Source organism: Cricetulus griseus, chromosome 5 (genome assembly GCF_003668045.3).
Source record: "Cricetulus griseus strain 17A/GY chromosome 5, alternate assembly CriGri-PICRH-1.0, whole genome shotgun sequence".
NCBI lineage: Eukaryota > Metazoa > Chordata > Mammalia > Rodentia > Cricetidae > Cricetulus > Cricetulus griseus.
Genome location: NC_048598.1, coordinates 68,623,408 through 68,633,459, shown reverse-complemented (window position 1 = coordinate 68,633,459; position 10,052 = coordinate 68,623,408).

The following is a 10,052-nucleotide window of genomic DNA, read 5'->3' as shown; positions in this document are numbered from 1 at the left end:
GGCCAGAGGCTGCAACTTAAAGCCTCCAGCTGAGGTCACAGCTTGCTGGATCTCATTGGTTGTCTCAGCCCCGCCCCTTTCCCACCCCTTGCTCTGGGTTGTCAGCTGCCTTCCTCAGGTTAAAATGACCCCTGATCAACTTAGCAAACCCTTCCCTTGCTCATCTAAGGACCTCATCACAAGGCCAACCAAAATCATTTCATATGTATGCAAGCATGTTCCCAACAGCTGCCACAGGCTTAGGCAGCAGATGGTGCCTGGTTTTCATTTGGTTGGCAGAGAGCCTCAAGGGCCATTCAAAATGGGTTGAACAGGAGTTGGGAGGTGGAGAAAACCTAATCTTCAGGATTAGCAGGAGTGGACAGCAAAGGCAGGGTGAGGTAGTTTGGGTCAACTCCTGGGAACTCTCTCAGCCTGTCAGCTGGCTGAGAACATTTGCATGCATGTCCCCTATAGGACTTCATTACTGAGACACTTTCCCCAAAGGACCAGGTAGGACAGTCAGTGTGCCAGACACCAACCAAGCAGGTCTGGACTTGAAAGACAGTTGAGAGAAGACCTTATGTAACAGGAGCTAGGAGCAGGGTCAGAAGATGATAGTTCCCTTTTGAATTGCATTACCAGGGAGGGAAACTCAGGTTGAGATGTGTGGCTGTGTGACCCCTTGGGAAATGTACACTGAGATGACTCACACAACAGTTCAGTCACTGTTGTGGCTTGGATCTGGAACCATGTCTTAACTGCCCCCATCCGGTGGGGCTATTTTGGGCGACGGCAGCCTTAGGCATCGAGGCCCAGCTGGCAGGAGTTGGTCACTCACAGTGGGCCTTAGAAGGTGACACCCAGCTTCTGCTTCCTGTAGGGCTCTCAGTTTCCTGGTCCATTGCTCCAGTTTCATTTCTGTGGCTGTAATAAAATGCGCTGACCAGAAGCAAGGTATGGGGTAGTCAGTTACTTGGCTTACAGTCCATCATCACAGGGAAGTCACAGAAGGAGGAGCTGGGGAGGCTTGTATTAGTTACTTTCCTGTCGCTGTGATAAAACACCATGACCAAGGCAGCTGATAGAAGGAAGTTCTCTAAATTTTATGGATTTACAGTTCCAGCAGCTTACGAGTCCATCACCACCACAGTGAGGAAACATGGCAGCAGGCAGGAAGATACACCAGCTGGAGCAGAAGCTGAGGTCTCATGTCTTGAACCCAAACACAGCACAGAGAGGGTGAAGTGGGAATGGCATGTGGCTTTCAAACTCCCAAAGCCCACTGTGATGGCTATTTGGAATGAAACTCCAAAAATGGAAGGCAAATTGGTGAGGGTTGTTTTTCTTTTTTTCTTTTTCTTTTTTTTTTTTTCCCTAATTTGAAGCAGGAAGATCCACTTCTACTCTGGATCTTTGAGGTAGGAAGACACACCTGTAACCCAGATCTAATCTGGGCCACGCCTTCTGCTGTAAGTCTGTCTAGGGATATGGAAGAAGGAATATTTTGCTCATTGGCTGCTTGCCCTCACCTGGTTAGCAAGTCCATTCCCTTCAGTACTTCCTTGGTCTGCAGCATATACTAAAGGCCATCTGAGACACTTGGCTTCATAGACTGAGCAACTGCAGGATTCTTGGACTTACTGTTCAGTCAGCCAGCATTAGATTATCTGTACTGTAATCATTCCAACAAATCTTCTTTCTCTCCATATATAAATAACGGAGATTCATTCTATAAGTTGTTACTCTATCGAACTCTGATTAATACACTCACCCCAGTGACATACTTCCTCCAGCAAGGCCGAACCTCCTAAACCTACACAAACAGTGCCACCAACTAGAGATCAAGTATTCAAATGCCTGAGAATATGGGGATCATCGCATTTGCACCACCAAACAACCAGTTACACCACAGCCACAAAGTCAAGAGCAGGGAGAAATGAACGCTTCCTAGCTTGCTCTCAGTCAGATTTCTTAATTCCTACACAGTTCAGGACCATCTGCCTAGGGATTGGTGCTGTCACAGCAGGCTGGAGCTTCCTATATCAATTAGCAGTTCAGACAGTTCCCCACAGACATACCCAGAGGCCAACCTGATCTAGACAATTCCTCAGCTGAAGCTCTCTTCCTAGGTGATGTAGACTGTTAGACTAACTAGCGCATCCACGATGAAGTGAACAGTCTCTTATACACTCCGCTGGAGCCGTGGACCAAGCTTCTCTGCCACACCTTCACAGCCCTGATGGATTAAAAACCTTCCAAAGGATGAACTACAATAAATCTTTCTTTCTTATGCCACTTCTACCTATCAGTCATTTCACCTCCATTCACTCAGCAAATACTTCCTCAACACTGACTGTCAGTAGCCAGGAATAGGAAAAGGTCAGTGATGCCCACTGCTCCCCCCCAACCCCCCCCCGTCCCCCAGGCAGGGTTTCTATGTTTAGTCCTGGCTGGCTTGGAACTCACTCTGGAGACCACACTGGCTTCAAACTCACAGAAATTCAACTTCCCCTGCTTCCCAAGTGCTGGGATTAAAGTTGTGTGTCATCACCACCTGGTGCCCACAGTTTCTTTTATAAGGGTACCAGCCCAGGGTGAAGCCAAATAAATACATAAATGGATTAGGGAAATGGCTCAGTCAGTAAAGTGTCTGTTATGCAAACATGAGGACCTGAGTTTAGATGCCCCAAATCCAGACCCTGACTCAGTCTCCAGCACCCACAGGGCAGCTCACAGCCATTCATAACTCCAGTTCCAGAGAATCCAGCATCATTGGCTGGCTTCCACGGGTACCAGACATGCACATGGTGCACAGGCATATATGTAGGCGAACATTCATATACAATAAGTAAATAAATATATTTTAAAATGCTGACCATGGCAGTGGGCTTGGCTACAGCCCCATGAGCACAGGCAAATCACGGAAGCTCATTGTCCAGCCACCCTAGCTGAATTGATAATCTTCAGGTTTAGTGAGAGTCCCTATCTCAGCACTTTGTGCATGATGGGGAAGCAGTCTACCACCTGAGATATTGAAACCCCTTGTCGTATCTTACTGAGTCTTTACAATGGCCTTTCCTTGTTCAGATCACTGTGGGGTTTCAGTCTCTTGCTTGGACCTAACCCAACACAAAAGCATAAGAATCATCTAGGCCTTCCCCCAAATGATGTGACAGACTTTGAGGATCCCCATGGAAGGCCTCACTTCCTTGGGGCGTAGTGGGGGGGTGGGTTAGGGGTGGGGTCGGTGGGGGGCATGGGAGGATGGGAGGAAGAGGGAATGGGGGGATTTTTATGTAAAATAAGATTGTTTCTAAATAAAAAATTATTAAAAAAAAAAAAGAATCATCTCAGTGGTGGCTCCTGTCCAGGGTCTTCTGATAGAACTAGCCAGTGTGGTAATAGTGCTGATCCAGACCATTGGGGTTCAAACCCCACATCCCGGCTGGTGAAAGCCACTCAGCCTCCCTCTACTTTGGTGTCTTGTGTAAGGCAGAGGTGTCATGGTACATTTTTCCTGCTGTGATGAAATGATGAGGTAGAAATGTTTGACTCCTCTCTTTGGAGGCTGAGAAGTTCTAGGTCAAAGTGCAGGCAGATTTGATGTCTGGAGAGGGCCTGCTATCCACATGTGGTATCTCCTATGTGTCTCTCTCTACACCACAGCAGGGCACATGGACTCCTTTGATCATTCTATAAGCATGACACCTCCAGTCTGCCTTCATGGTATAATCATTTCCTGTGATGGTTAGTTTTTGTCAACTCAATAAAAACTGGAGACACCTGGGAAGAGGAAACCTCATTTGGGGAATTGTCTCCATCAGACTGGCCTGTGGGGCGTTTTTGAGATTGCTAGTTAATGAAAGGGGGTCAAGCCCACTATGGGTCATGTCTTCCTTGGACAGATGGTCCTTGGTTGTATAAAAAGGTGGCTGAATGTGAGCTGGGAAGCAAGTCATTCATCAGCATTCCTCCACAGTCTCTGCTTGAGCTCACACCTTCAGGTTCCTGCGTTGATCCTGCCCAGACTTTACTTGATGATGGACTGCAACCTGAAAGCCAGATAAATGCATTTTTTCCCAAGTTGCTTTTGGTCACTGTCTTGTCACAGCAACAGAGAGTCAAACCAGGACATCTCCCCAGGGGCCCTATCATTTAATACTACCAGACAGAGGTTCCAGGCTCAATGCATGAATTTTGGGGTGATATAAATAATCAGACTACAACAGAGTAATGACTACAGTAGGACTCACATAAGCTAATGTATGCAAAACACATGGCACATAAAGAGTGACATACAAGGACATGGCATTATTATGTTGGCTAACCCTTAGGGTTTAGGCAGCAGGGCATCTCTCCTGGGAAGTCCTCGCTACCCTTTCAATCTGAGTTAGATGTCCTCTCCTGTGCTCCTTCAAGCATTTCCCACGTGCTGATCTCACATGTTATCACTGCAGGTGTGACTAGAATTGAGAGCTACCTGAGGGTGGAAGTGAGGGCTATGAACTCATATACCTGCCTGGATGAGGGCGCAACAGTGTTCATTAAGGTACCCTGAGATGATTACACAGTCAGATGGGAGGACACCAGGTGGAAGGTGTATGAAGGAGCAAGGGGGAAGAGACAGGAGAGGGAGGTGTGTATGGGGTGGAGCACATGTGTGCATGAGGCCAGAGGTCAATCTTGGACATCTTCAGTCATTACCCATCTTTTTGAACACAAACACACACACACACACACACACACACACACACACACACACGTATACATATACAAACATATACATATATATATATATATATATATATATATATATATATATATATATATATGCCACATGTGTCTGGGTGCCCAAGGAGGTCAAAGGAAGGTGCTGAATCCCCTGGAGGTAGAGTTGTGGGTGGTTGTAAGCTGCCCAGTGTGGGTGCTAGAAACTGGACATGGGTCCTCTGGAAGAGCAGCAAGTGCTCTTAACTACTGAGCCAACTCGCAAGTCCGGCTACCATCTTTTTAAAAGATTTTAAAATCGCACTTATTTATTTATTTATTTATTTATTTATTTATTTATTTGTGAGTGTGTGACTGAGTGCCACTACACACTAGAGGAGGTTAGAGGACAGCTGTATGAGCTGGTTCTCTCTTTTTCTCCATGTGTGTCAGGTTGTCAGGTTTGGTGGCAAGTGCCTTTATTCTGTTTGTCTTTATCTTACTTTCTGAGAAACTGTCTTTCAATTTACCTGGAAATCAACGAATAGACTTGGTTAGCCAATGAGCCTCAGGGATCCATTTGCCTCTGCCTCCAGAGTTACAAACCTAGCTATTTTAAAAATGTGCATTTTGGGGAGTCAAACTTATTCCCCCTGCTTGCAAAGCAAGCACTCTACTGACTGAACTATCTTCCCTAGCTGCTCCAAAAAAAAATCCTCCTGACACGGGAGAGGGCAGACGAAGAGCCCCATATACCAGAGTTCTCCTGGGGCGAGGAGTGTCTCAGAGCCAGTTTTCCACTGGAGAGGAACTGCCTGGAGGGGGCACTGTCACTGTGCCCAAGCATGGCTTCAAGTGAATGTGGTGATAGAGCCTGGAAAACAACTGGAGCTGCCAGTGAAATCTGCTCCCACCACAGGTGTGAGGAGGCTTTTATGGCTTCCACAGCTACTGACAGACAGAAGGTTGGCCACAGCCCAAGAATGCAGGGTCAGAATCAGGGATGCCAGGATCTGTCACCTTGAGGCAGAGAGAGGGTGTAAAGTCCATGCCCCTTTGAATATGATCTCTCTCTCTCTCTCTCTCTCTCTCTCTCTCTCTCTCACACACACACACACACACTCATACACACACACTCAAATACACACTCACACACACTCATATTCTCACACTCACACACATCTCTCTCTCTCTCTCTCTCTCTCTCTCTACACACTCATCACACACACACTCACACACTCACACACTCATTCTCTCTCTCTCTCTCTCTCTCTCTCTCTCTCTCTCTCTCTCACACACACACACACACACACGTACACACACACACTTCTGAGTTCTCTTCCAGGTCTTATATGTTTCCCTTATTGTGGCTTGTCATACACAAGCCTTCTTTTTTGTTTTTTGCTTTAATTCTTTTTGACTATCAATATATATTTGGTATATGTGTCAGTTATAACTAAAATTGCCACACATTCCTACTAGTTCTCATAATTAATTTCCTTTTTTGAGACATGTCGCATGTATTCCAGGCTAGCCTTGAATTCATAGATCCCAGGATAACTATGAACCTCCCAAAGGGCTAACTCTACTTCCCAAGTGCTGGGATTTGCAGGTGTGCACCATCATGCCTGGTGCTGAGAATCAAACCCAGGTCTTTGTGCTGCTAGGCAACCACCCTATCAACTGAGCCACATCCTCAGCCCAATTTTCATAATTACCTTTTGAATAATGTTTAGTACCTAAACAACATTCATGGTTTCCTGAGTCATTGCTTTTCAACATTTCTACTATTTCTATTTTAAAGACTACTTACACCATATGCATGTTCTTATGCATATCTTCAGACATATTCTATTTAAGCCTGTGGATTATACTCCTAGCACAAATTTCAATGTTTGCAGTTACTGGGTCCAAAGAGTCAACTGTCACCAAGAGTATATGCTTGTATCAATTTAACCGCAACTCAGTAACACTGAATAGTCTTCACTGTTATAGGTTATTAGTATAATTGTTGTAAAAGATCGTCTCTCACTCCACGTGTGCATGGATGGTATGCATCCATGTATGTGCAGCAAGAGTCCAGAGGAAGATGTCAGGCATCTTGATCTCTACTCTAATCATTATTACTTTTTAAAAATTTTTATTTTATTTTTAGTTGTGTTTCTGTGTGTGGTTATATATGTGTGAGTTCAATACCTACAGATGCCAGAAGAGGGTGTTGGAGCCTCTGAAGCTGAAGTTACATGTGGTTGTCAGCTGCTAGGAACCAAACCTAGGTCTTCTGAAAGAGCAAAGCACACACTTAACTGCCTAGCTGCCCCTCTAGCTGTCTCTCACTGAACCTGGAGCTATTCTGGCAGCCAGCAAGCCCCAGTGATCCTGCCTCTGCTCTCTCACCACTAATGGGGCTACGTGCACACGTGTAGCCATGTTCAACCTTTGATATGGGGGCTGCGGATTCAAACTCAGCTCCTCATGTGCACAAGGCACTTTTACCCACTGAGCCATTTTCTCTGGTCTCCCACCCTCTATGTCTCACTTTAATGTTCATTTCCCAGGCATCCTCCACCCCCAGAGGGTCGCATGGGTTCTTTCCTATTTGTTGCTGCCAAGGAATTTTCCAGCCGATGGCTTCAAGTGGCCTGAGAAGCTCTGGATAGGAAAGGCCACTTGACTGGTGACACCTGTGGGCCTTCAGGTTCCAGGATGTTTCTGATAAGAGGATCAACGTGCCTTTTTGATGGTAGCTGCCACTTTGAGACTGCAGGGGAATGGACCTGCAGGTGGAATCTTCCAAAAGTCTGCCTTCCCTCCTGTAACACCTCAATGCTCCTGTGTCATGCAATCTCCACTTCCTCAGGCTGTAGCCCTTCAGTCATTCTGATTAAAGTAACAATTCTGCTTCTGGAGATGCTGGTCGGCTTTATTCCCATGTCCCCTCCACCAATCCTGATCTAACAATGGCAACCTAAAGAATTACCAAAAGTGTTGGTAAGCACTTTTAGGCCCAGGACTTAGTGAAGGGGTTAAACTCTCCCACTCACACAACTGAATTTAGGTTTCAGATTTCTGAGAGAGGCAAACCAGGTGTTTCTGCCACAAAGGACCATTTATCCACAATACCCTTGCATTCAGGGACAAGGAGGGCATGAACACAGGCCTAAGTCAGGTCAGCCTCACAGTGTTTCAGGGACAAATCCAGCAGTCCCTTTGGAGTCACATCCAGACTTGGCCAAGTATGTCCAGAAATGATAAGACTAAACCTCAGCCAATGAAAAGTATACTAGCGTAACTGCTACGTGCTCAACCAATTATACTTGAGATAACTTAACTGTCCCTGAACCTCCCCTTAGCTATGCTGAAAAGGAGCTTGTATACTCCTCATGGTTGTCACCATTCTGTACAGGTGTCAACCCTTGCATGCTGGAATATTAATAAACACTCTTTGCTTTTACATACTGTTTGAGTATGGGGTCTTCCTTCAGCATTTCCCTGAACCCTTACATTAGGAGGATCTCTTTTAGTTCAAGGCCACCAGAGCTACAAAGTGAGACCCTGTCTCAGCCCTACCCCCAAATCATGAGGGCAGGCTTTGAAAGAATCTGAGGTAGAGCAGCATGAGGCAGCAGTGAGTTCAATAAAAAGGACAGTCTCGAGGATTTACTAAAATGGCCAAAGCTCCAAGTCCTGAACATTCTGGTATATGCACCATGTAAATGCTGGCAAATCTAGGGAACCAATCTTTTAAAGCCCACTGTGTCGCCTCTCCAGGCTGTCCATGCTACAAAATGGCTTCAGATATGGCTGGATGGCCCTAAAAAGTGTTCAATGGAGGAGACAGAAGCAGGAGGGCCAGCTAGAATCAGGCATGAGCAGAATCATGCCATACCATCCATACCTCTCAGATCGGTTCCCTGTATTCTGGCTCTGATTATGTATATTTGACTCTGAGAGAGAAAGGCAACACACACACACACACACACACACACACACACACGGTGGGGGCGGAGGGCAGAGAACCATATAAAACCTGTGGAAGAGTGGAGACAAAGATTTTTGCATAGGAGCAGGAGAGAGAAATAAGGAGCTGTCTTAGGGACTAGCTCTCCTCTACACTGGAGCTACCTTCCTGTATTGGTGCTTTCTGCTGTTACAAAAAGATACTTAAGGCTTGATTTTTTTTTAAGTGGTTTATTTAGCACATCATCTGGAGGTTCAGGCAAGTATCACCTACTTCTGCTCATCTCTGGTGGGACCTCAGGGAAGGTATCTCAGAGGAGGGTACAACAACAGGAAGCCGGGGGGGGGGGGGGGGCGGCGGCTAGTTTTGCTCTTTGAGACAGGGTCTCAGCCTAGCTCAGTCTTGCCCTGAATTCTTGCCCACACTAGCTTATCACCCCTCTGCCTCAACCTCCTGAGTGTTGGGGATCACAGATGTGAGCCAGGTTTTTGCTATCCTGAGATAGGTTTTCACTATGTAGCACAGCCTGGCCTCAAACTAGTAACCCTCCTGTCCAAAACTCCCAAATGCTAGGATCACAGGTGTGCAGCACCGCTGTCTGCATTGGTCTTGCTTGTATTTTAACAGGCTGTGCTGGTTGTGTGGTGGTGCACCAGCAGCATCAGCTACTCAGGAGGCTGAGGTAGCAAGACCACTTGAACCCACCCTGGGCAACACTGAGACCTCATCTCAAATCCTAAAGGAAACCAAAGCCATAGTTACCTGGGCCTGCCAGAGCTCACTGTGCAAGACCAGAATAAATGCTTCTTGAAGATGAGGCCCTGAATGACCTCATCATCTCCCACGGGGCCCTTCCCTTCAGAGGTTTCACTTCTTTCAAGAATGCCACAATGGGATTAAACCCATTTAAATGCTAGCACTTGAGCATGCTGTCACCATCTTGGTTTCTGCCATATTGAGAGTAGACAGTGTAGGACTGAGGAGTGTGGAAAAGATGCAGCCCATGGGGTCCAGCCTTTTCACCCTAAGAATTAGGTTGCTGACATGGCCTTTGGGCCCTTAGCATAAAGCAACTGCAGTGACTGAGAGGTGCCCCAGAGAACCTGTGGAGTGTTGTTAGCCAGGATGGAGAGCCATTCATCCAGTAACTATCCATCTGTCCTAGTTAGCTTTGTTAACTTGACACAGCCTAGAGTCATGAGAAGGGAATGCCTCAAATGAGGAACTGCCTAGATCAGATTTCTCTTTCTCTCTCTCTCTCTGTGTTTACTCGCACACGCGTGTCCGTGTCCATGGGGGATTATCTCAACTGTTAATGATGAAAAGAGCAGCCCATTGTGGATGGCACCATCCATGGGCAGGTAGTCTTGGGATGTGTGTGTGTGTGTGTGTGTGTGTGTGT